A 26,782-nucleotide genomic window follows, 5' to 3' on the forward strand; every position below is an offset into this window, starting at 1 on the left:
GAAATAAATCAAGCTTTTCAAAATATTCTAATTTACTGGCTTTTACCTGTATGCTTCTGCACACTCTCCACACAGCCTTAAGACCCTTGCTGCTATTTTTTCATGTCCATCGTTCACGCTGCTCCTTTTTGTCCATGCCAAGTAAGTTTTGTTTATTATTGCCACAGTTAGTGGTTTTTGTTGTTCATAGTTTTTGCCTTTGTGCAAGTATTTGGTTTCATAGTTTGTTCTCCGCCATTGTGCGCGCCTTTTGTTTACTTCCTGTTTTTGTAGTTTAAATAAAAATGTACTTACATTCCCGTCTCGCCCGTGCCAACTTTCCGTTGCATCCCGGAAAAGCATACACCCAAGACCAAGTCATGACAATTTGGAATTTGATACCTGCAACGTGTTTCAAAAAAGCTGGCACAAGTGGCAAAAAAGACTGAGAAAGTTGAGGAATGCTGGTCAAAGACTTATTTGGAACATCCCACAGGTGAGCAGGCTAATTGGGAACAGGTGGGTGCCATGATTGGGTATAAAAGCAGCTTCCATGAAATGCTCAGTCGTTTACAAACAAGGACGGGGCGAGGGTCACCACGTTGTCAACAAATGTGTGAACAAATTGATTAAAAACAACATTTCTCAACCGGCTATTGCAAGGAATTTAGGGATTTCACCATCTACGGTCTGTAATATCATCAAATGGTTCAGAGAATCTGGAGAAATCACTGCACCTAAGCGATGATATTACGGACCTTCGAACCCTCAGGCGGTACTGCATCAAAAAGCGACATCAGTGTGTAAAGGATATCACCACGTGGGCTCAGGAACACTTCAGAAAACCACTGTCAATAACTACAGTTGTTTGCTACATCTGTAAGTGCAAATTAAAACTTGACTATGCGAAGTCAAAGCCATTTATCAACAACACCCAGAAACGCCGCCTGGCTTCGCCGGGCCCGAGCTCATCTAAGATGGACTGATGCAAAGTGGAAAAGTGTTCTCAGGTCTGACAAGTCCACATTTAAATTTTTTTTGGAAACTGTGGACGTTGTGTCCTCCGGACCAAAGAGGAAAAGAACCATCCGGATTGTTATAGGCGCAAAGTTGAAAAGGCAGCATCTGTGATGGTACGGGGGTGTATTGGTGCCCAAGGCATGGGTAACTTACACATGTGTGTAAGTTACCATTAATGCTGAAAGGTAGATACAGGTTTTGGCATCCAAGTAATGTTATCATGGACGCCCCTGCTTATTTCAGCAAGACAATGACAAGCCACGTGTTACAACAGCGTGGCTTCATAGTAAAAGAGTGCGGGTCTCCTATTGAAAATGTGTGGTGCATTATGAAGCCTAAAATACCACAACGGAGACTGTTGAACAACTTAAGCTGTACATCAAGCAAGAATGGGAAAAAATTCCACCTGAAAAGCTTCAAAAATGTGTCTCCTCAGTTCCCAAACGTTTACTGAGTGTTGTTATATGTTGATAATGGGCATGTGTTTTGACTGGAGGGACATGACTGCGAGGGGGGGAGAGAGAGAGACTTAAGAGGGGAGAGGGTTTTTCGGGGGTGGGGGGCGATTGAATGTTCTATGCTGGACTGGTCTCAATGTATATGCAAAGCTTTGCAAATATATTACAAAATACCTATTCTGTCTCTGGTGGTTTTTCTACTCAGCTTTAAGTGTCGTAAAGAGCTTGGGAGCGACTTGTGACTTGAATTCCCTGGGAGGAACAACTGGTCCAAACGCAACACTGCTCATTCAGCCTAGACACTGCGAAGTCCTGTCTCTTCATCCGCATCTCCTCCGGTCTCTCTAAACGGACTCTGGTGTGGCAGAGACCCAGCAGCTGGTCTCCATGGCCAAAAGGCTCTCGGGAGGCAGATCCAGAAGTCCACAAAAAAGCACCGCAGAATTCCACAAAAAAGCACCGCAGAAGTCACGAAAGTGCCACCCCTAGTCACACAGTCCCAAAGGGTCCCGAACCATAAGGCAAAAGCCCCCCACATGTAAACAAGAGGGAAACATCAGGAACACAACAGGATGACACAAGAGCACAGAGCTCCTGCTACCAGCAGCCACTACAACGGCACCATCTTGGGGAAAAAAAGAAAGAAAGAACTGGATTTTACAGATACTGAATGTTTTTTTATTATTTTTTTTTCAATTAACCGACACATTGTTTAAAAGTAAACATAGCTCTTTGTCGGAAAATATGCCCGGGGTTAGTGTGTGGTGTTCTGAGCGAGAAGACAAATCTTTGCTGCGGGGCCTGAAATGAGATTGTGCAACGATAATGTATTTTCCTTCTTGCTGGTTCCACTAAACCACTTAAGAGGCCTGCATATTTATGAACATTTATTAGCTGAGGTAACGCTACACCTCCAAGGCCACATATTTAAGAAATGAAAAATGTTGTCTTAAATGTATTAAAGATAACAAAGGTAACAAAAAGCTCTAAAAGCAAGAACAACAACCTTTACACCGGAAGACGTACACATATTACTCAGTTTCGTTGCAAAATCCACTTACTTCCAATATAAAGGAATAATATACAAACAAAAAGAGGGCTTGGAAATGGGTGACCCTCTATCATGAGAGTCCAGTCCGTAGTGGATCTAACATATTAGTGTGAGAGTCCAATCCATAGTGGATCTAACATAATAGTGTGAGAGTCCAGTCCATAGTGGATCTAACATAATTGTGAGAGTCCAGTCCATAGTGGATCTAACATAATAGTGTGAGAGTCCAGTCCATAGTGGATCTAACATAATATTGTGAGAGTCCAGTCCATAGTGGATGTAACATAATAGTGTGAGAGTCCAGTCCATAGTGGATCTAACATAATAGTGGGAGTCCAGTCCATAGTGGATCTAACATAATAGTGTGAGAGTCCAGTCCATAGTGGATCTAACATAATAGTGGGAGTCTAGTCCAGAGTGGATCTAACATAATAGTAAGAGTCCAGTCCATAGTGGATCTAACATAATAGTGGGGGTCCAGTCCAGAGTGGATCTAACATAATAGTGTGAGAGTCGAGTCCATAGTGGATCTAACATAATAGTGAGAGTCCAGTCCATTGTGGATCTAACATAATAGTGTGAGAGTCCAGTCCATAGTGGATCTAACATGATAGTGAGAGAGTCCAGTCCATAGTGGATCTAACATAATAGTGAGAGTCCAGTCCATAGTGGATCTAACATAATAGTGTGAGAGTCCAGTCCATAGTGGATCTAACATAATAGTGTGAGAGTCCAGTCCATAGTGGATCTAACATAATAGTGTGAGAGTCCAGTCCATAGTGGATCTAACATAATAGTGTGAGAGTCCAGTCCATAGTGGATCTAACATAATAGTGTGAGTCCAGTCCATAGTGGATCTAACATAATCGTGTGAGAGTCCAGTCCATAGTGGATCTAACATAATAGTGAGAGAGTCCAGTTCATAGTGGATTTAACATAATAGTGAGAGTCCAGTCCATAGTGGATCTAACATAATATTGTGAGAGTCCAGTCCATAGTGGATCTAACATAATAGTGTGAGAGTCCAGTCCATAGTGGATCTAACAAAATAGTGAGAGTCCAGTCCATAGTGGATCTAACATAATATTGTGAGAGTCCAGTCCATAGTGGATCTAACATAATAGTGTGAGAGTCCAGTCCATAGTGGATCTAACATGATAGTGAGAGAGTCCAGTCCATAGTGGATCTAACATAATAGTGAGAGTCCAGTCCATAGTGGATCTAACATAATAGTGTGAGAGTCCAGTCCATAGTGGATCTAACATAATAGTGGGAGTCCAGTCCATAGTGGATCTAACATAATATTGTGAAAGTCCAGTCCATAGTGGATCTAACATAATAGTGTGAGAGTCCAGTCCATAGTGGATATAACAAAATAGTGTGAGAGTCCAGTCCATGGTGGATCTAACATAATAGTGAGAGTCCAGTCCATAGTGGATCTAACATAATAGTGAGAGTCCAGTCCATAGTGGATCTAACATAATAGTGTGAGAGTCCAGTCCATAGTGGATCTAACATAATAGTGTGAGAGTCCAGTCCATAGTGGATCTAACATAATAGTGTGAGAGTCCAGTCCATAGTGGATCTAACATAATAGTGTGAGAGTCCAGTCCATAGTGGATCTAACATAATAGTGGGAGTCTAGTCCAGAGTGGATCTAACATAATAGTAAGAGTCCAGTCCATAGTGGATCTAACATAATAGTGGGGGTCCAGTCCAGAGTGGATCTAACATAATAGTGTGAGAGTCGAGTCCATAGTGGATCTAACATAATAGTGAGAGTCCAGTCCATTGTGGATCTAACATAATAGTGTGAGAGTCCAGTCCATAGTGGATCTAACATGATAGTGAGAGAGTCCAGTCCATAGTGGATCTAACATAATAGTGAGAGTCCAGTCCATAGTGGATCTAACATAATAGTGTGAGAGTCCAGTCCATAGTGGATCTAACATAATAGTGTGAGAGTCCAGTCCATAGTGGATCTAACATAATAGTGTGAGAGTCCAGTCCATAGTGGATCTAACATAATAGTGTGAGAGTCCAGTCCATAGTGGATCTAACATAATAGTGTGAGTCCAGTCCATAGTGGATCTAACATAATCGTGTGAGAGTCCAGTCCATAGTGGATCTAACATAATAGTGAGAGAGTCCAGTTCATAGTGGATTTAACATAATAGTGAGAGTCCAGTCCATAGTGGATCTAACATAATATTGTGAGAGTCCAGTCCATAGTGGATCTAACATAATAGTGTGAGAGTCCAGTCCATAGTGGATCTAACAAAATAGTGAGAGTCCAGTCCATAGTGGATCTAACATAATATTGTGAGAGTCCAGTCCATAGTGGATCTAACATAATAGTGTGAGAGTCCAGTCCATAGTGGATCTAACATGATAGTGAGAGAGTCCAGTCCATAGTGGATCTAACATAATAGTGAGAGTCCAGTCCATAGTGGATCTAACATAATAGTGTGAGAGTCCAGTCCATAGTGGATCTAACATAATAGTGGGAGTCCAGTCCATAGTGGATCTAACATAATATTGTGAAAGTCCAGTCCATAGTGGATCTAACATAATAGTGTGAGAGTCCAGTCCATAGTGGATATAACAAAATAGTGTGAGAGTCCAGTCCATGGTGGATCTAACATAATAGTGAGAGTCCAGTCCATAGTGGATCTAACATAATAGTGAGAGTCCAGTCCATAGTGGATCTAACATAATAGTGTGAGAGTCCAGTCCATAGTGGATCTAACATAATAGTGTGAGAGTCCAGTCCATAGTGGATCTAACATAATAGTGGGAGTCCAGTCCAGAGTGGATATAACATAATAGTGTGAGAGTCCAGTTCATAGTAGATCTAACAAGATAATATGAGAGTCCAGTCCATAGTGGATCTAACATAATAGTGTGAGAGTCCAGTCCATAGTGGATCTAACATAATAGTGTGAGAGTCCAGTCCATAGTGGATCTAACATAATAGTGTGAGAGTCCAGTCCATAGTGGATCTAACATAATAGTGAGAGTCCAGTCCATAGTGGATCTAACATAATATTGTGAGAGTCCAGTTCATAGTGGATTTAACATAATAGTGAGAGTCCAGCCCATAGTGGATCTAACATAATATTGTGAGAGTCCAGTCCATAGTGGATCTAACATAATAGTGTGAGAGTCCAGTCCATAGTGGATCTAACATAATAGTGTGAGTCCAGTCCATAGTGGATTTAACATAATAGTGTGAGAGTCCAGTCCATGGTGGATCTAACATAATAGTGAGAGTCCAGTCCATAGTGGATCTAACATAATAGTGTGAGAGTCCAGTCCATAGTGGATCTAACATAATAGTGTGAGAGTCCAGTCCATAGTGGATCCAACATAATTGTGAGAGTCCAGTCCATAGTGGATCTAACATAATAGTGTGAGAGTCCAGTCCATAGTGGATCTAACATAATAGTGAGAGTCCAGTCCATATTGGATCTAACATAATAGTGTGAGAGTCCAGTCCATAGTGGATCTAACATAATAGTGTGAGAGTCCAGTCCATAGTGGATCTAACATAATAGTGTGAGAGTCCAGTCCATAGTGGATCTAACCTAATAGTGTGAGAGTCCAGTCCATAGTGGATCTAACATAATAGTGTGAGAGTCCAGTCCATAGTGGATCTAACATAATAGTGTGAGAGTCCAGTCCATAGTGGATCTAACATAATAGTGGGAGTCCAGTCCAGAGTGGATCTAACATATTAGTGTGAGAGTCCAGTCCAGAGTGGATCTAACATAATAGTGTGAGAGTCCAGTCCAGAGTGGATCTAACATAATAGTGTGAGAGTCCAGTCCATAGTGGATCTAACATAATAGTGTGAGAGTCCAGTCCATAGTGGATCTAACATAATAGTGAGAGAGTCCAGTCCATAGTGGATCTAACATAATAGTGGGAGTCCAGTCGAGAGTGGATTTAACATAATAGTGTGAGAGTCCAGTTCATAGTGGATCTAACTTAATAGTGGGAGTCCAGTCCAGAGTGGATCTAACATAATAGTGTGAGAGTCCAGTCCATAGTGGATCTAACATAATAGTGTGAAAGTCCAGTCCATAGTGGATCTAACATAATAGTGTGAGAGTCCAGTCCATAGTGGATCTAACATAATAGTGTGAGAGTCCAGTTCATAGTGGATTTAACATAATAGTGAGAGTCCAGTCCATAGTGGCTCTAACATAATATTGTGAGAGTCCAGTCCATAGTGGATCTAACATAATAGTGTGAGAGTCCAGTCCATAGTGGATCTAACATAATAGTGTGAGAGTCCAGTCCATAGTGGATTTAACATAATAGTGTGAGAGTCCAGTCCATGGTGGATCTAACATAATAGTGTGAGAGTCCAGTCCATAGTGGATCTAACATAATAGTGAGAGTCCAGTCCATAGTGGATCTAACATAATAGTGTGAGAGTCCAGTCCATAGTGGATCTAACATAATAGTGAGAGTCCAGTCCATAGTGGATCTAACATAATAGTGTGAGAGTCCAGTCCATAGTGGATCTAACATAATAGTGAGAGTCCAGTCCATATTGGATCTAACATAATAGTGTGAGAGTCCAGTCCATAGTGGATCTAACATAATAGTGTGAGAGTCCAGTCCATAGTGGATCTAACATAATATTGTGAGAGTCCAGTCCATAGTAGATCTAACATAATAGTGGGAGTCCAGTCCAGAGAGGATCAAACATAATATTGTGAGAGTCCAGTCCATCGTGGATCTAACATAATAGTGTGAGTCCAGTTCATAGTGGATCTAACATAATAGTGAGAGTCCAGTCCATAGTGGATCTAACATAATAGTGGGAGTCCAGTCCAGAGTGGATCTAACATAATAGTGTGAGAGTCCAGTCCATAGTGGATCTAACATAATAGTGTGAGAGTCCAGTCCATAGTGGATCTAACATAATAGTGAGAGTCCAGTCCATAGTGGATCTAACATAATAGTGTGAGAGTCCAGTCCATAGTGGATCTAACATAATAGTGAGAGTCCAGTCCATAGTGGATCTAACATAATAGTGTGAGAGTCCAGTCCATAGTGGATCTAACATAATAGTGAGAGTCCAGTCCATATTGGATCTAACATAATAGTGTGAGAGTCCAGTCCATAGTGGATCTAACATAATAGTGTGAGAGTCCAGTCCATAGTGGATCTAACATAATATTGTGAGAGTCCAGTCCATAGTAGATCTAACATAATAGTGTGAGAGTCCAGTCCATAGTGGATCTAACATAATAGTGAGAGAGTCCAGTCCATAGTGGATCTAACATAATAGTGTGAGAGTCCAGTCCATAGTGGATCTAACATAATAGTGTGAGAGTCCCGTCCATAGTGGATCTAACATAATAGTGTGAGAGTCCAGTCCATAGTGGATCTAACATAATAGTGTGAGAGTCCAGTCCATAGTGGATCTAACATAATAGTGAAAGTTCAGTCCATAGTGGATCTAACATAATAGTGTGAGAGTCCAGTCAATAGTGGATCTAACATAATAGTGTGAGAGTCCAGTCCATAGTGGATCTAACATAATAGTGTAAGAGTCCAGTCCATAGTGGATCTAACATAATAGTGTGAGAGTCCAGTCCATAGTGGATATAACATAATAGTGTGAGAGTCCAGTCCATAGTGGATCTAACATAATAGTGAAAGTTCAGTCCATAGTGGATCTAACATAATAGTGAGAGTCCAGTCCATATTGGATCTAACATAATAGTGTGAGAGTCCAGTCCATAGTGGATCTAACATAATAGTGAGAGTCCAGTCCATAGTGGATCTAACATAATAGTGAGAGAGTCCAGTCCATAGTGGATCTAACATAATAGTGAGAGTCCAGTCCATAGTGGATCTAACATGATAGTAAGAGTCCAGTCCATAGTGGATCTAACATAATAGTGAGAGTCCAGTCCATAGTGGATCTAACATAATAGTGTGAGAGTCCAGTCCATAGTGGATCTAACATAATAGTAAGAGTCCAGTCCATAGTGGATCTAACATAATAGTGAGAGTCCAGTCCATAGTGGATCTAACATAATTGTGGGAGTCCAGTCCAGAGTGGATCTAACATAATAGTGTGAGAGTCCAGTCCATGGTGGATCTAACATAATAGTGAGAGTCCAGTCCAGAGTGGATCTAACATAATATTGTGAGAGTCCAGTCCATAGTGGATCTAATATAATATTGTGAAAGTCCAGTCCATAGTGGATCTAACATAATATTGTGAGAGTCCAGTCCATAGTGGATATAACAAAATAGTGTGAGAGTCCAGTCCATGGTGGATCTAACATAATAGTGAGAGTCCAGTCCATAGTGGATCTAGCATAATAGTGTGAGAGTCCAGTCCATAGTGGATCTAACATAATATTGGGAGTCCAGTCCATAGTGGATCTAACATAATAGTGAGAGTCCAGTCCATAGTGGATCTAACATAATAGTGAGAGTCCAGTCCATAGTGGATCTAACATAATAGTGTGAGAGTCCCGTCCATAGTGGATCTAACATAATAGTGTGAGAGTCCAGTCCATGGTGGATCTAACATAATAGTGAGAGTCCAGTCCATAGTGGATCTAACATAATAGTGTGAGAGTCCAGTCCATAGTGGATCTAACATAATAGTGTGAGAGTCCAGTCCATAGTGGATCCAACATAATTGTGAGAGTCCAGTCCATAGTGGATCTAACATAATAGTGTGAGAGTCCAGTCCATAGTGGATCTAACATAATAGTGAGAGTCCAGTCCATATTGGATCTAACATAATAGTGTGAGAGTCCAGTCCATAGTGGATCTAACATAATAGTGTGAGAGTCCAGTCCATAGTGGATCTAACATAATAGTGTGAGAGTCCAGTCCATAGTGGATCTAACCTAATAGTGTGAGAGTCCAGTCCATAGTGGATCTAACATAATAGTGTGAGAGTCCAGTCCATAGTGGATCTAACATAATAGTGTGAGAGTCCAGTCCATAGTGGATCTAACATAATAGTGGGAGTCCAGTCCAGAGTGGATCTAACATATTAGTGTGAGAGTCCAGTCCAGAGTGGATCTAACATAATAGTGTGAGAGTCCAGTCCAGAGTGGATCTAACATAATAGTGTGAGAGTCCAGTCCATAGTGGATCTAACATAATAGTGTGAGAGTCCAGTCCATAGTGGATCTAACATAATAGTGAGAGAGTCCAGTCCATAGTGGATCTAACATAATAGTGGGAGTCCAGTCGAGAGTGGATTTAACATAATAGTGTGAGAGTCCAGTTCATAGTGGATCTAACTTAATAGTGGGAGTCCAGTCCAGAGTGGATCTAACATAATAGTGTGAGAGTCCAGTCCATAGTGGATCTAACATAATATTGTGAGAGTCCAGTTCATAGTGGATTTAACATAATAGTGAGAGTCCAGTCCATAGTGGCTCTAACATAATATTGTGAGAGTCCAGTCCATAGTGGATCTAACATAATAGTGTGAGAGTCCAGTCCATTGTGGATCTAACATAATAGTGTGAGAGTCCAGTCCATAGTGGATTTAACATAATAGTGTGAGAGTCCAGTCCATGGTGGATCTAACATAATAGTGTGAGAGTCCAGTCCATAGTGGATCTAACATAATAGTGAGAGTCCAGTCCATAGTGGATCTAACATAATAGTGTGAGAGTCCAGTCCATAGTGGATCTAACATAATAGTGAGAGTCCAGTCCATAGTGGATCTAACATAATAGTGTGAGAGTCCAGTCCATAGTGGATCTAACATAATAGTGAGAGTCCAGTCCATATTGGATCTAACATAATAGTGTGAGAGTCCAGTCCATAGTGGATCTAACATAATAGTGTGAGAGTCCAGTCCATAGTGGATCTAACATAATATTGTGAGAGTCCAGTCCATAGTAGATCTAACATAATAGTGGGAGTCCAGTCCAGAGAGGATCAAACATAATATTGTGAGAGTCCAGTCCATCGTGGATCTAACATAATAGTGTGAGTCCAGTTCATAGTGGATCTAACATAATAGTGAGAGTCCAGTCCATAGTGGATCTAACATAATAGTGGGAGTCCAGTCCAGAGTGGATCTAACATAATAGTGTGAGAGTCCAGTCCATAGTGGATCTAACATAATAGTGTGAGAGTCCAGTCCATAGTGGATCTAACATAATAGTGAGAGTCCAGTCCATAGTGGATCTAACATAATAGTGTGAGAGTCCAGTCCATAGTGGATCTAACATAATAGTGAGAGTCCAGTCCATAGTGGATCTAACATAATAGTGTGAGAGTCCAGTCCATAGTGGATCTAACATAATAGTGAGAGTCCAGTCCATATTGGATCTAACATAATAGTGTGAGAGTCCAGTCCATAGTGGATCTAACATAATAGTGTGAGAGTCCAGTCCATAGTGGATCTAACATAATATTGTGAGAGTCCAGTCCATAGTAGATCTAACATAATAGTGTGAGAGTCCAGTCCATAGTGGATCTAACATAATAGTGAGAGAGTCCAGTCCATAGTGGATCTAACATAATAGTGTGAGAGTCCAGTCCATAGTGGATCTAACATAATAGTGTGAGAGTCCCGTCCATAGTGGATCTAACATAATAGTGTGAGAGTCCAGTCCATAGTGGATCTAACATAATAGTGTGAGAGTCCAGTCCATAGTGGATCTAACATAATAGTGAAAGTTCAGTCCATAGTGGATCTAACATAATAGTGTGAGAGTCCAGTCAATAGTGGATCTAACATAATAGTGTGAGAGTCCAGTCCATAGTGGATCTAACATAATAGTGTAAGAGTCCAGTCCATAGTGGATCTAACATAATAGTGTGAGAGTCCAGTCCATAGTGGATATAACATAATAGTGTGAGAGTCCAGTCCATAGTGGATCTAACATAATAGTGAAAGTTCAGTCCATAGTGGATCTAACATAATAGTGAGAGTCCAGTCCATATTGGATCTAACATAATAGTGTGAGAGTCCAGTCCATAGTGGATCTAACATAATAGTGAGAGTCCAGTCCATAGTGGATCTAACATAATAGTGAGAGAGTCCAGTCCATAGTGGATCTAACATAATAGTGAGAGTCCAGTCCATAGTGGATCTAACATGATAGTAAGAGTCCAGTCCATAGTGGATCTAACATAATAGTGAGAGTCCAGTCCATAGTGGATCTAACATAATAGTGTGAGAGTCCAGTCCATAGTGGATCTAACATAATAGTAAGAGTCCAGTCCATAGTGGATCTAACATAATAGTGAGAGTCCAGTCCATAGTGGATCTAACATAATTGTGGGAGTCCAGTCCAGAGTGGATCTAACATAATAGTGTGAGAGTCCAGTCCATGGTGGATCTAACATAATAGTGAGAGTCCAGTCCAGAGTGGATCTAACATAATATTGTGAGAGTCCAGTCCATAGTGGATCTAATATAATATTGTGAAAGTCCAGTCCATAGTGGATCTAACATAATATTGTGAGAGTCCAGTCCATAGTGGATATAACAAAATAGTGTGAGAGTCCAGTCCATGGTGGATCTAACATAATAGTGAGAGTCCAGTCCATAGTGGATCTAGCATAATAGTGTGAGAGTCCAGTCCATAGTGGATCTAACATAATAGTGGGAGTCCAGTCCATAGTGGATCTAACATAATAGTGAGAGTCCAGTCCATAGTGGATCTAACATAATAGTGTGAGAGTCCAGTCCATAGTGGATCTAACATAATAGTGAGAGTCCAGTCCATAGTGGATCTAACATAATATTGTGAGAGTCCAGTTCATAGTGGATTTAACATAATAGTGAGAGTCCAGCCCATAGTGGATCTAACATAATATTGTGAGAGTCCAGTCCATAGTGGATCTAACATAATAGTGTGAGAGTCCAGTCCATAGTGGATCTAACATAATAGTGTGAGTCCAGTCCATAGTGGATTTAACATAATAGTGTGAGAGTCCAGTCCATGGTGGATCTAACATAATAGTGAGAGTCCAGTCCATAGTGGATCTAACATAATAGTGTGAGAGTCCAGTCCATAGTGGATCTAACATAATAGTGTGAGAGTCCAGTCCATAGTGGATCCAACATAATTGTGAGAGTCCAGTCCATAGTGGATCTAACATAATAGTGTGAGAGTCCAGTCCATAGTGGATCTAACATAATAGTGAGAGTCCAGTCCATATTGGATCTAACATAATAGTGTGAGAGTCCAGTCCATAGTGGATCTAACATAATAGTGTGAGAGTCCAGTCCATAGTGGATCTAACATAATAGTGTGAGAGTCCAGTCCATAGTGGATCTAACCTAATAGTGTGAGAGTCCAGTCCATAGTGGATCTAACATAATAGTGTGAGAGTCCAGTCCATAGTGGATCTAACATAATAGTGTGAGAGTCCAGTCCATAGTGGATCTAACATAATAGTGGGAGTCCAGTCCAGAGTGGATCTAACATATTAGTGTGAGAGTCCAGTCCAGAGTGGATCTAACATAATAGTGTGAGAGTCCAGTCCAGAGTGGATCTAACATAATAGTGTGAGAGTCCAGTCCATAGTGGATCTAACATAATAGTGTGAGAGTCCAGTCCATAGTGGATCTAACATAATAGTGAGAGAGTCCAGTCCATAGTGGATCTAACATAATAGTGGGAGTCCAGTCGAGAGTGGATTTAACATAATAGTGTGAGAGTCCAGTTCATAGTGGATCTAACTTAATAGTGGGAGTCCAGTCCAGAGTGGATCTAACATAATAGTGTGAGAGTCCAGTCCATAGTGGATCTAACATAATAGTGTGAAAGTCCAGTCCATAGTGGATCTAACATAATAGTGTGAGAGTCCAGTCCATAGTGGATCTAACATAATAGTGTGAGAGTCCAGTTCATAGTGGATTTAACATAATAGTGAGAGTCCAGTCCATAGTGGCTCTAACATAATATTGTGAGAGTCCAGTCCATAGTGGATCTAACATAATAGTGTGAGAGTCCAGTCCATAGTGGATCTAACATAATAGTGTGAGAGTCCAGTCCATAGTGGATTTAACATAATAGTGTGAGAGTCCAGTCCATGGTGGATCTAACATAATAGTGTGAGAGTCCAGTCCATAGTGGATCTAACATAATAGTGAGAGTCCAGTCCATAGTGGATCTAACATAATAGTGTGAGAGTCCAGTCCATAGTGGATCTAACATAATAGTGAGAGTCCAGTCCATAGTGGATCTAACATAATAGTGTGAGAGTCCAGTCCATAGTGGATCTAACATAATAGTGAGAGTCCAGTCCATATTGGATCTAACATAATAGTGTGAGAGTCCAGTCCATAGTGGATCTAACATAATAGTGTGAGAGTCCAGTCCATAGTGGATCTAACATAATATTGTGAGAGTCCAGTCCATAGTAGATCTAACATAATAGTGGGAGTCCAGTCCAGAGAGGATCAAACATAATATTGTGAGAGTCCAGTCCATCGTGGATCTAACATAATAGTGTGAGTCCAGTTCATAGTGGATCTAACATAATAGTGAGAGTCCAGTCCATAGTGGATCTAACATAATAGTGGGAGTCCAGTCCAGAGTGGATCTAACATAATAGTGTGAGAGTCCAGTCCATAGTGGATCTAACATAATAGTGTGAGAGTCCAGTCCATAGTGGATCTAACATAATAGTGAGAGTCCAGTCCATAGTGGATCTAACATAATAGTGTGAGAGTCCAGTCCATAGTGGATCTAACATAATAGTGAGAGTCCAGTCCATAGTGGATCTAACATAATAGTGTGAGAGTCCAGTCCATAGTGGATCTAACATAATAGTGAGAGTCCAGTCCATATTGGATCTAACATAATAGTGTGAGAGTCCAGTCCATAGTGGATCTAACATAATAGTGTGAGAGTCCAGTCCATAGTGGATCTAACATAATATTGTGAGAGTCCAGTCCATAGTAGATCTAACATAATAGTGTGAGAGTCCAGTCCATAGTGGATCTAACATAATAGTGAGAGAGTCCAGTCCATAGTGGATCTAACATAATAGTGTGAGAGTCCAGTCCATAGTGGATCTAACATAATAGTGTGAGAGTCCCGTCCATAGTGGATCTAACATAATAGTGTGAGAGTCCAGTCCATAGTGGATCTAACATAATAGTGTGAGAGTCCAGTCCATAGTGGATCTAACATAATAGTGAAAGTTCAGTCCATAGTGGATCTAACATAATAGTGTGAGAGTCCAGTCAATAGTGGATCTAACATAATAGTGTGAGAGTCCAGTCCATAGTGGATCTAACATAATAGTGTAAGAGTCCAGTCCATAGTGGATCTAACATAATAGTGTGAGAGTCCAGTCCATAGTGGATATAACATAATAGTGTGAGAGTCCAGTCCATAGTGGATCTAACATAATAGTGAAAGTTCAGTCCATAGTGGATCTAACATAATAGTGAGAGTCCAGTCCATATTGGATCTAACATAATAGTGTGAGAGTCCAGTCCATAGTGGATCTAACATAATAGTGAGAGTCCAGTCCATAGTGGATCTAACATAATAGTGAGAGAGTCCAGTCCATAGTGGATCTAACATAATAGTGAGAGTCCAGTCCATAGTGGATCTAACATGATAGTAAGAGTCCAGTCCATAGTGGATCTAACATAATAGTGAGAGTCCAGTCCATAGTGGATCTAACATAATAGTGTGAGAGTCCAGTCCATAGTGGATCTAACATAATAGTAAGAGTCCAGTCCATAGTGGATCTAACATAATAGTGAGAGTCCAGTCCATAGTGGATCTAACATAATTGTGGGAGTCCAGTCCAGAGTGGATCTAACATAATAGTGTGAGAGTCCAGTCCATGGTGGATCTAACATAATAGTGAGAGTCCAGTCCAGAGTGGATCTAACATAATATTGTGAGAGTCCAGTCCATAGTGGATCTAATATAATATTGTGAAAGTCCAGTCCATAGTGGATCTAACATAATATTGTGAGAGTCCAGTCCATAGTGGATATAACAAAATAGTGTGAGAGTCCAGTCCATGGTGGATCTAACATAATAGTGAGAGTCCAGTCCATAGTGGATCTAGCATAATAGTGTGAGAGTCCAGTCCATAGTGGATCTAACATAATATTGGGAGTCCAGTCCATAGTGGATCTAACATAATAGTGAGAGTCCAGTCCATAGTGGATCTAACATAATAGTGAGAGTCCAGTCCATAGTGGATCTAACATAATAGTGTGAGAGTCCCGTCCATAGTGGATCTAACATAATAGTGTGAGAGTCCAGTCCATGGTGGATCTAACATAATAGTGAGAGTCCAGTCCATAGTGGATCTAACATAATAGTGTGAGAGTCCAGTCCATAGTGGATCTAACATAATAGTGTGAGAGTCCAGTCCATAGTGGATCCAACATAATTGTGAGAGTCCAGTCCATAGTGGATCTAACATAATAGTGTGAGAGTCCAGTCCATAGTGGATCTAACATAATAGTGAGAGTCCAGTCCATATTGGATCTAACATAATAGTGTGAGAGTCCAGTCCATAGTGGATCTAACATAATAGTGTGAGAGTCCAGTCCATAGTGGATCTAACATAATAGTGTGAGAGTCCAGTCCATAGTGGATCTAACCTAATAGTGTGAGAGTCCAGTCCATAGTGGATCTAACATAATAGTGTGAGAGTCCAGTCCATAGTGGATCTAACATAATAGTGTGAGAGTCCAGTCCATAGTGGATCTAACATAATAGTGGGAGTCCAGTCCAGAGTGGATCTAACATATTAGTGTGAGAGTCCAGTCCAGAGTGGATCTAACATAATAGTGTGAGAGTCCAGTCCAGAGTGGATCTAACATAATAGTGTGAGAGTCCAGTCCATAGTGGATCTAACATAATAGTGTGAGAGTCCAGTCCATAGTGGATCTAACATAATAGTGAGAGAGTCCAGTCCATAGTGGATCTAACATAATAGTGGGAGTCCAGTCGAGAGTGGATTTAACATAATAGTGTGAGAGTCCAGTTCATAGTGGATCTAACTTAATAGTGGGAGTCCAGTCCAGAGTGGATCTAACATAATAGTGTGAGAGTCCAGTCCATAGTGGATCTAACATAATATTGTGAGAGTCCAGTTCATAGTGGATTTAACATAATAGTGAGAGTCCAGTCCATAGTGGCTCTAACATAATATTGTGAGAGTCCAGTCCATAGTGGATCTAACATAATAGTGTGAGAGTCCAGTCCATTGTGGATCTAACATAATAGTGTGAGAGTCCAGTCCATAGTGGATTTAACATAATAGTGTGAGAGTCCAGTCCATGGTGGATCTAACATAATAGTGTGAGAGTCCAGTCCATAGTGGATCTAACATAATAGTGAGAGTCCAGTCCATAGTGGATCTAACATAATAGTGTGAGAGTCCAGTCCATAGTGGATCTAACATAATAGTGAGAGTCCAGTCCATAGTGGATCTAACATAATAGTGTGAGAGTCCAGTCCATAGTGGATCTAACATAATAGTGAGAGTCCAGTCCATATTGGATCTAACATAATAGTGTGAGAGTCCAGTCCATAGTGGATCTAACATAATAGTGTGAGAGTCCAGTCCATAGTGGATCTAACATAATATTGTGAGAGTCCAGTCCATAGTAGATCTAACATAATAGTGGGAGTCCAGTCCAGAGAGGATCAAACATAATATTGTGAGAGTCCAGTCCATCGTGGATCTAACATAATAGTGTGAGTCCAGTTCATAGTGGATCTAACATAATAGTGAGAGTCCAGTCCATAGTGGATCTAACATAATAGTGGGAGTCCAGTCCAGAGTGGATCTAACATAATAGTGTGAGAGTCCAGTCCATAGTGGATCTAACATAATAGTGTGAGAGTCCAGTCCATAGTGGATCTAACATAATAGTGAGAGTCCAGTCCATAGTGGATCTAACATAATAGTGTGAGAGTCCAGTCCATAGTGGATCTAACATAATAGTGAGAGTCCAGTCCATAGTGGATCTAACATAATAGTGTGAGAGTCCAGTCCATAGTGGATCTAACATAATAGTGAGAGTCCAGTCCATATTGGATCTAACATAATAGTGTGAGAGTCCAGTCCATAGTGGATCTAACATAATAGTGTGAGAGTCCAGTCCATAGTGGATCTAACATAATATTGTGAGAGTCCAGTCCATAGTAGATCTAACATAATAGTGTGAGAGTCCAGTCCATAGTGGATCTAACATAATAGTGAGAGAGTCCAGTCCATAGTGGATCTAACATAATAGTGTGAGAGTCCAGTCCATAGTGGATCTAACATAATAGTGTGAGAGTCCCGTCCATAGTGGATCTAACATAATAGTGTGAGAGTCCAGTCCATAGTGGATCTAACATAATAGTGTGAGAGTCCAGTCCATAGTGGATCTAACATAATAGTGAAAGTTCAGTCCATAGTGGATCTAACATAATAGTGTGAGAGTCCAGTCAATAGTGGATCTAACATAATAGTGTGAGAGTCCAGTCCATAGTGGATCTAACATAATAGTGTAAGAGTCCAGTCCATAGTGGATCTAACATAATAGTGTGAGAGTCCAGTCCATAGTGGATATAACATAATAGTGTGAGAGTCCAGTCCATAGTGGATCTAACATAATAGTGAAAGTTCAGTCCATAGTGGATCTAACATAATAGTGAGAGTCCAGTCCATATTGGATCTAACATAATAGTGTGAGAGTCCAGTCCATAGTGGATCTAACATAATAGTGAGAGTCCAGTCCATAGTGGATCTAACATAATAGTGAGAGAGTCCAGTCCATAGTGGATCTAACATAATAGTGAGAGTCCAGTCCATAGTGGATCTAACATGATAGTAAGAGTCCAGTCCATAGTGGATCTAACATAATAGTGAGAGTCCAGTCCATAGTGGATCTAACATAATAGTGTGAGAGTCCAGTCCATAGTGGATCTAACATAATAGTAAGAGTCCAGTCCATAGTGGATCTAACATAATAGTGAGAGTCCAGTCCATAGTGGATCTAACATAATTGTGGGAGTCCAGTCCAGAGTGGATCTAACATAATAGTGTGAGAGTCCAGTCCATGGTGGATCTAACATAATAGTGAGAGTCCAGTCCAGAGTGGATCTAACATAATATTGTGAGAGTCCAGTCCATAGTGGATCTAATATAATATTGTGAAAGTCCAGTCCATAGTGGATCTAACATAATATTGTGAGAGTCCAGTCCATAGTGGATATAACAAAATAGTGTGAGAGTCCAGTCCATGGTGGATCTAACATAATAGTGAGAGTCCAGTCCATAGTGGATCTAGCATAATAGTGTGAGAGTCCAGTCCATAGTGGATCTAACATAATAGTGGGAGTCCAGTCCATAGTGGATCTAACATAATAGTGAGAGTCCAGTCCATAGTGGATCTAACATAATAGTGAGAGTCCAGTCCATAGTGGATCTAACATAATAGTGAGAGTCCAGTCCATAGTGGATCCAACATAATAGTGACAGTCCAGTCCATAGTGGGACAGCAGGAGATCATCTTGAGTGGAGACAGGTCAGCAGTGCAGAGACGTCCCCAACTGATGCACAGATGAGTGGTCCACCCTGGGTCCCCACAAAGGAGAGGGGGGCAGAGCAGAAAGAAATGGCAGATCAACTGGTCTAAAAGGGGGGTCTATTTAAAGGCTGTAGTATATAAATGAGTTTTAAGATGGGACTTAAATGCTTCTACTCTGGACCTCCGATCATCCCACAGCACATAAACTATCAGTCGTGAGAACACTCTATGAACGGGCCAACATCATAACAGCAGAAGAGAAACACATCCAAAATGCACTCAAAAACTGCCAATATCCCACCTGGGCCTTAAAAAAAGAGAACAAAGAAGAAAAATCTGAACTAAAGAAGAAAGAGGTCAAAACCTTACCATACATTAGGGGAATAACTGAACCGATACAGCGGGTCATGAAAAAACACAAAATAAACACAACAGTTAGACCTCACACATAAACAAGACAGTTACTTGTACAGACAAAATACAACAAGACAAGAAATGCAATGTAATTTACATAATCCCGTGTGAATCATGCCAAAAAATTATATATGGGAGAAACAGGGGAGGACATTCAACAAAAGGAAGAAATAACGTCAGAAAGAATGCGAACAAGAGACAACTGGAAGGTTTACAAGAAGCCTAAAACAAAAATCCCAACAGGAAATCTTAAAATCAGCCATATCATATCATGACAGAGTACTCCGTACTCTATACTGCACCTTGGTACTGCCATACCTTACATACTGTGTTGAAGTGTGGGGGAATACTTACCACAACACAATTCATCCTCTGATCATATTACAGAAAAGAGCAGTGCGGATCATTCACAACGTTGTTTTTTTAGAACATACTCATAATCTGTTTATGCAATCAAAGTTGCTCAAATTTGATGACCTTGTTAAATATAATACATTAATAATCTTATATAAAGCATTTAACCAATCATTGTCGCCAAATCTGTGTTTTTTTATAAGACGAGTGCAGGCTCATATCTTGAGAGGCTTTGGATATTTCTCATTGCCGAGAGCTCAAACCACTCGTAAAGGTTTTTGTGCGTCTGTATGCGGAGTAAAACTATGGAACAAACTGGACTTGCAACACAAGCAATGCCAAACTATTAATCGATTTAAACTATTATACAAACATCGGGTGTGGTTCAAATATAGAGATGAGGGTCTTTAATTTGACCTGCTATTGTACTCTGTCTCAAAGTGTTAATTAACATGTGCTCAATGTTTCCTTACCATTATTGCGATGTTGTCTATTACCATTGTTGGTATTTTGTCCCTTACAATTCATTCTTCCTACATTGTTGATACAAATTATTGTTACAGTGTAATCATTTTTGTTACCTGTGATAATGCCACTATGATACAACATTTGTATTATAATCCTTAAACAAAGTAAAAGTGAAACTCAATGGAATAATCACTGAATGGAGAACTGGGGGTGGGATTAAATAAGTTTTCTTCTTCCCACTCCCTTTCAGGCAAAACTGGACAATCATGCTGTGGGGGGAGGTGTAGTCAGCGCTGCTTACAGGAGGAAAAGTCACCGCCGCTGTCCATGGTTACTGAGGACGAGCACCATCGGGCAGGGGGCGGGGGCATATGCTGACGGCAAGACACAGCTGGCAGGTGATTAGATTTCACAGGTGGTACGTGTTAATCTAATCATCTGTTGTCTTTAAAGGGGAACATTATCACCAGACCTATGTAAGCGTCAATATATACCTTGATGTTGCAGAAAAAAGACCATGTATTTTTTTTAACCGATTTCCGAACTCTAAATGGGTGAATTATGGCGAATTAAACGCCTTTCTATTATTCGCTCTCGGGAAGCAATCCGCCATTTTCTCACTTTCTTCGGTGTGTTGTCGGAGGGTGTAACAACACGAACAGGGACGGATTCAAGTTGCACCAGTGGCCCAAAGATGCGAAAGTGGCAAGAAATTGGACGGAATTTGTTCAAAATACGAGGCTGTGGGGAAAGGCGACGAAATGGTCAGTCGTTTGTTCCGCACACTTTACCGACGAAAGCTATGCTACGACGGAGATGGCAAGAATGTGTGGATATCCTGCGACACTCAAAGCAGATGCATTTCCAACGATAAAGTCAAAGAAATCTGCCGCCAGACCCTCAGGAAAAGAGAGCGGATGAGGGTCTGTCTACAGAATATATTAATTGATGAAAACTTTATTCATTACTCGCGGAGAATTGCAAAACAAATAACCACATCATGGACCGGGACAGCGACAAAATCATCGGCACATTCAAATGATGGATTAAGGAGGCGATTGAACGAAAGGAAGCGGCCCAAGGAAACCATCAATCGGGATGAGGTAGACTTGACAGGTCTGCCTTCGTTGGCCACGCCTATAAGAACAGCTGATAGGAAACACGTCACAGTGGTTAGGTGACCCTACATATGGTCCGATTACAAGAACATTTGAAAGCGTCCCTTGGTAACGACCTTGATGCTGTGGGGCTGTCTTGGTTGACAAGACTGTGCAGCATCGCGTGGACATCGGGGGCGGTACCTCTGGATTGGCAGACCGGGGTGGTGGTTCCTCTCTTTAAGAAGGGGAACCGGAGGGTGTGTTCTAACTATCGTGGGATCACACTCCTCAGCCTTCCCGGTAAGGTCTATTCAGGTGTACTGGAGAGGAGGCTACGCCGGATAGTCGAACCTCGGATTCAGGAGGAACAGTGTGGTTTTCGTCCTGGTCGTGGAACTGTGGACCAGCTCTATACTCTCGGCAGGGTCCTTGAGGGTGCATGGGAGTTTGCCAAACCAGTCTACATGTGCTTTGTGGACTTGGAGAAGGCATTCGACCGTGTCCCTCGGGAAGTCCTGTGGGGAGTGCTCAGAGAGTATGGGGTATCGGACTGTCTAATTTTGGCGGTCCGCTCCCTGTATGATCAGTGTCAGAGCTTGGTCCGCATTGCCGGCAGTAAGTCGGACACGTTTCCAGTGAATCAGCTGCCCTTTGTCACCTATTCTGTTCATAACTTTTATGGACAGAATTTCTAGGCGCAGTCAAGGCGTTGAGGGGATCCGGTTTGGTGGCTGCAGGATTAGGTCTCTGCTTTTTGCAGATGATGTGGTCCTGATGGCTTCATCTGGCCAGGATCTTCAGCTCTCACTGGATCGGTTCGCAGCCGAGTGTGAAGCGACCGGGATGAGAATCAGCACCTCTAAGTCCGAGTCCATGGTTCTCGCCCGGAAAAGGGTGGAATGCGATCTTCGGGTTGGGGAGGAGACCCTGCCCCAAGTGGAGGAGTTCAAGTACCTCGGAGTCTTGTTCACGAGTGAGGGAAGAGTGGATGGTGAGATCGACAGGCAGATCGGTGCGGCGTCTTCAGTAATGCGGACGCTGTATCGATCCGTTGTGGTGAAGAAGGAGCTGAGCCGGAAAGCAAAGCTCTCAATTTACCGGTCGATCTACGTTCCCATCCTCACCTATGGTCATGAGCTTTGGGTTATGACCGAAAGGACAAGATCACGGGTACAAGCGGCCGAAATGAGTGGGTGGCGGGGCTCTCCCTTAGAGATAGGGTGAGAAGCTCTGTCATCCGGGGGGAGCTCAAAGTAAAGCCGGTGCTCCTCCACATCGAGAGGAGCCAGATGAGGTGGTTCGGGCATCTGGTCAGGATGCCACCCGATCGCCTAGGGCACGTCCGACCGGTAGGATGCCACGGGGAAGACCCAGGACACGTTGGGAAGACTATGTCTCCCGGCTGGCCTGGGAACGCCTCGGGATCCCCCGAGAGGAGCTGGACGAAGTGGCTGGGGAGAGGGAAGTCTGGGCTTCCCTGCTTAGGCTGCTGCCCCCGCGACCCGACCTCGGATAAGCGGAAGAAGATGGATGGATGGATGGATGGATAGATGGGCAACGACCTTGACGAATGACGTATTCATCAATGAGCTCATTTTCCAACATTGGAGTTTCTCCAGCTAATGTGTTGCGCTACAACATGTAAAAGCCATTCCGGGATTTAAATGAGGCAACGAGGTCTCCTTGTTATTACAAAACTAGTCGAGTGCAAAGTACAGCAATGAGGTGATTTGGACTAAATGAAAAGTAGAATTTAATACGGACAAAAACATGGAAAAGAAGAAGCAATGTGTGTGTGTGCATTTCTTTGAGTACACAGAAATCAAAGGGTCCTTGAGGCGGCGCAATGAGGCCTTCGGTTCTCGTAGCCAGACACGGTTGTGTTGCCATGGAAACGGATGTTGAACGAGGGTTTTATGAATGTTTCAGTAACACATCACCCCTCTTTCTTTTTTTTTTTTCCCCCTACCTTCCCCTTCTGACCACTTGGGATCCGAATGTAAAACTTTCTGTGATGGCGCCCGCGACGTGCGTTGCGTGAGCGAGGTCGGCGTGCCGTCACTACTTGTTGTCACGGTGACGCATGTGAAGCAAACACAGGGCGTGATTAACACCATTTTTTCTAAGGAGCTTGGCATCGACTGTTCTTTCTGGAAGGCTCTGAGTGCTGATAATTAACAAATATCGCCATCCTTCATCTGGTGTCCTTGCACTGAGACGTAAATACTGTGCCGATGCAACGGTGGTGCGCGTATGGTGAGGATGACATACCATATTTCACGGGCTATAGCGCACCGGTATATAAGCAGCACCCACTAAATTTTTGCAGAAAAAAATATTTCCATATATTCGCCGCACCGAATTATACATGTGTTGTGAAATTACAAACCCCGTTTCCATATGAGTTGGGAAATTGTGTTAGATGTAAATATAAAACATTTAAAAAATTAAAAAAAATTTTAAAAAAATGAATAAAATAAAAAAAAGATGTAAATATAAACGGAATACAATGATTTGCAAATCCTTTTCAACCCATATTCAGTTGAATGCACTACAAAGACAACATATTTGATGTTCAAACTCATAAACTTTATTTTTTTTTTTGCAAATAATAACTAACTTAGAATTTCATGGCAGCAACACGTGCCAAAGAAGTTGGGAAAGGGCTTGTTCACCACTGTGTTACATGGCCTTTCCTTTTAACAACACTCAGTAAACGTTTTGGGAACTGAGGAGACACATTTTTGAAGCTTCTCAGGTGGAATTCTTTCCCATTCTTGCTTGATGTACAGCTTAAGTTGTTCAACTTCTCCGTTGTGCTATTTTAGGCTTCATAATGCGCCACACATTTTCAATGGGAGACAGGTCTGGACTACAGGCAGGCCAGTCTAGTACCCGCACTCTTTTACTATGAAGCCACGTTGATTGGCATTGTCTTGCTGAAATAAGCAGGGGCGTCCATGGTAACTTTGCTTGGATGGCAATATATGTTGCTCCAAAACCTGTATGTACCTTTCAGCATTAATGGTGCCTTCACAGATGTGTAAGTTACCCATGTCTTGGGCACTAATACACCCCCATACCATCACAGATGCTGGCTTTTTCGACTTTGCGCCTATAACAATCCAGATGGTTCTTTTCCTTTTTGGTCCGGAGGATACAACATCCACAATTTCCAAAAACAATTTGAAATGTGGACTCGTCAGACCACAGAACGCTTTTCCACTTTGCATCAGTCCATCTTAGATGAGCTCAGGCCCAGCGAAGCCGACGGCGTTTCTGGGTGTTGTTGATAAACGGTTTCCGCCTTGCATAGGAGAGTTTTAACTTGCACTTACAGATGTAGCGACCAACTGTAGTTACTGACAGTGGGTTTCTGAAGTGTTCCTGAGCCCATGTGGTGATATCCTTTACACACTGATGTCACTTGTTGATGCAGTACAGCCTGAGGGATCGAAGGTCACAGGCTTAGCTGCTAACGTGCAGTGATTTCTCCAGATTCTCTGAACCCTTTGATGATATTACGGAGCGTAGATGGTGAAATCCCTAAATTCCTTGCAATAGCTGGTTGAGAAAGGTTTTTCTTAAACTGTTCAACAATTTGCTCACGCATTTGCTGACAAAGTGGTGACCCTCGCCCCATCCTTGTTTGTGAATGACTGAGCATTTCATGGAATCTACTTTTATACCCAATCATGGCACCCACCTGTTCCCAATTTGCCTGTTCACCTGTGGGATGTTCCAAATAAGTGTTTGATGAGCATTCCTCAACTTTATCAGTATTTATTGACACCTTTCCCAACTTCTTTGTCACGTGTTGCTGGCATCAAATTCTAAAGTTAATGATTATTTGCAGTTTGAACGTCAAATATGTTGTCTTTGTAGCAAATTCAATTAAATATGGGTTGAAAATGATTTGCAAATCATTGTATTCCGTTTAGATTTACATCTAACACAATTTCCCAACTCAAATGGAAACGGGGTTTGTAGTTTTTTAGACGGTAAGATTATGTAAATATTTTTTTTTTTTTTACACATTATATATTTCGGACTATAAGGCGCACTTAAAATCCTTTAATTTCCTCAAAAATCGACAGTGCACCTTATGCGCCTAACGTTCAGGAATAATTCTGATCGTGCTGACCGACCTCCGAGCTATTTTCTTTGGCACATGGTGTAATGATAAGTGTGACCGGTAGATGGCAGTCACACATAAGAGATATGTGTAGACTGCAATTTAACTGAAATAAACAACAGCAAAACTTTAAATGTTCCATTGAGAATATATAACATTACACACAGCCCCTTAACAATCCGTCAAAATGTTTTTAGTACGACTTCGGTAAGCTATGAAGTCGCACCGCTTGGTGGATTGTCGGCGCATTAAACATACGAGTACTATCATGGTGTGTGTATAAGGACCGCAAAATGGCACCTATTAGCAGATATTATCATTATTTGGCGTTTTGTTTCGCAATATTATGCAAAACTTTTCTTACCTTCTGGTACCTGCTGATCTGTTTTTGGGATCTGCATAAGTCCTGAAAATGTGCGCGCATCAGCCACTGTAGTCGATAAGCTTCTTATTTTTCTCTATCTTGTTATGTGACATTCATCTTCCACTGTTGCCATTCCTAATATAAAGTAGTGTAAAGTTCTTACTTATATCTGTCAGTAGACCAGTTATCAAAGCGCTAAAAATAAATGGTAAATGGGTTATACTTGTATAGCACTTTTCTACCTTCGAGGTACTCAAAGCGCTTTGACACCATTTCCACATTCACCCATTCACACACACATTCACACACTGATGGTGGGAGTTGCCATGCAAGGCTCTAACCACCACCCATCAGGAGCAAGGGTGAAGTGTCTTGCTCAAGGACACAACGGACGTCACTAGGTTGGTAGAAGCTGTCGGAGGCAGATATTTACATATATCCGAATTTAAGTGTTACTTCTTTTAATGTCATTTTCATATTACAAAACAGCTAGTGTTTTTCTTCCAAATGTGGTCTTTTGGTTGTCTGCAAAACTGTGTGCTTAACTTTGAAGTGAGGAATGTTAGAGAGAGAGAGATAATGGACATTTGTTTTGGCTAGAGAGACATGACTGCCAGGGACTTAAGAGGGGAGAGGGTTTTTCGGGGGGCAGACCATCTTAGCGGGGCGATTGAATGTTCTATGCTGGACTGGTCTCAATGTACATATGCAAAATTTTGCAAATATATAACAAAATACCTATTCTGTCTCTGGTGGTTTTTCTACTCAGCTTTAAGTGTCGTAAAGAGCTTGGGAGCGACTTGTGACTTGAATTCCCTGGGAGGAACAAATGGTCATCAAACGCAACAAAGCTGGGGATCGAACCAGGAACCCTCAGGTTGCTGGCACGGCCACTCTCCCAACCGTGCCAC

This window comes from Nerophis lumbriciformis, linkage group LG22 (assembly GCF_033978685.3).
Source record: "Nerophis lumbriciformis linkage group LG22, RoL_Nlum_v2.1, whole genome shotgun sequence".
In the NCBI taxonomy this organism is placed as follows: Eukaryota; Metazoa; Chordata; class Actinopteri; order Syngnathiformes; family Syngnathidae; genus Nerophis; species Nerophis lumbriciformis.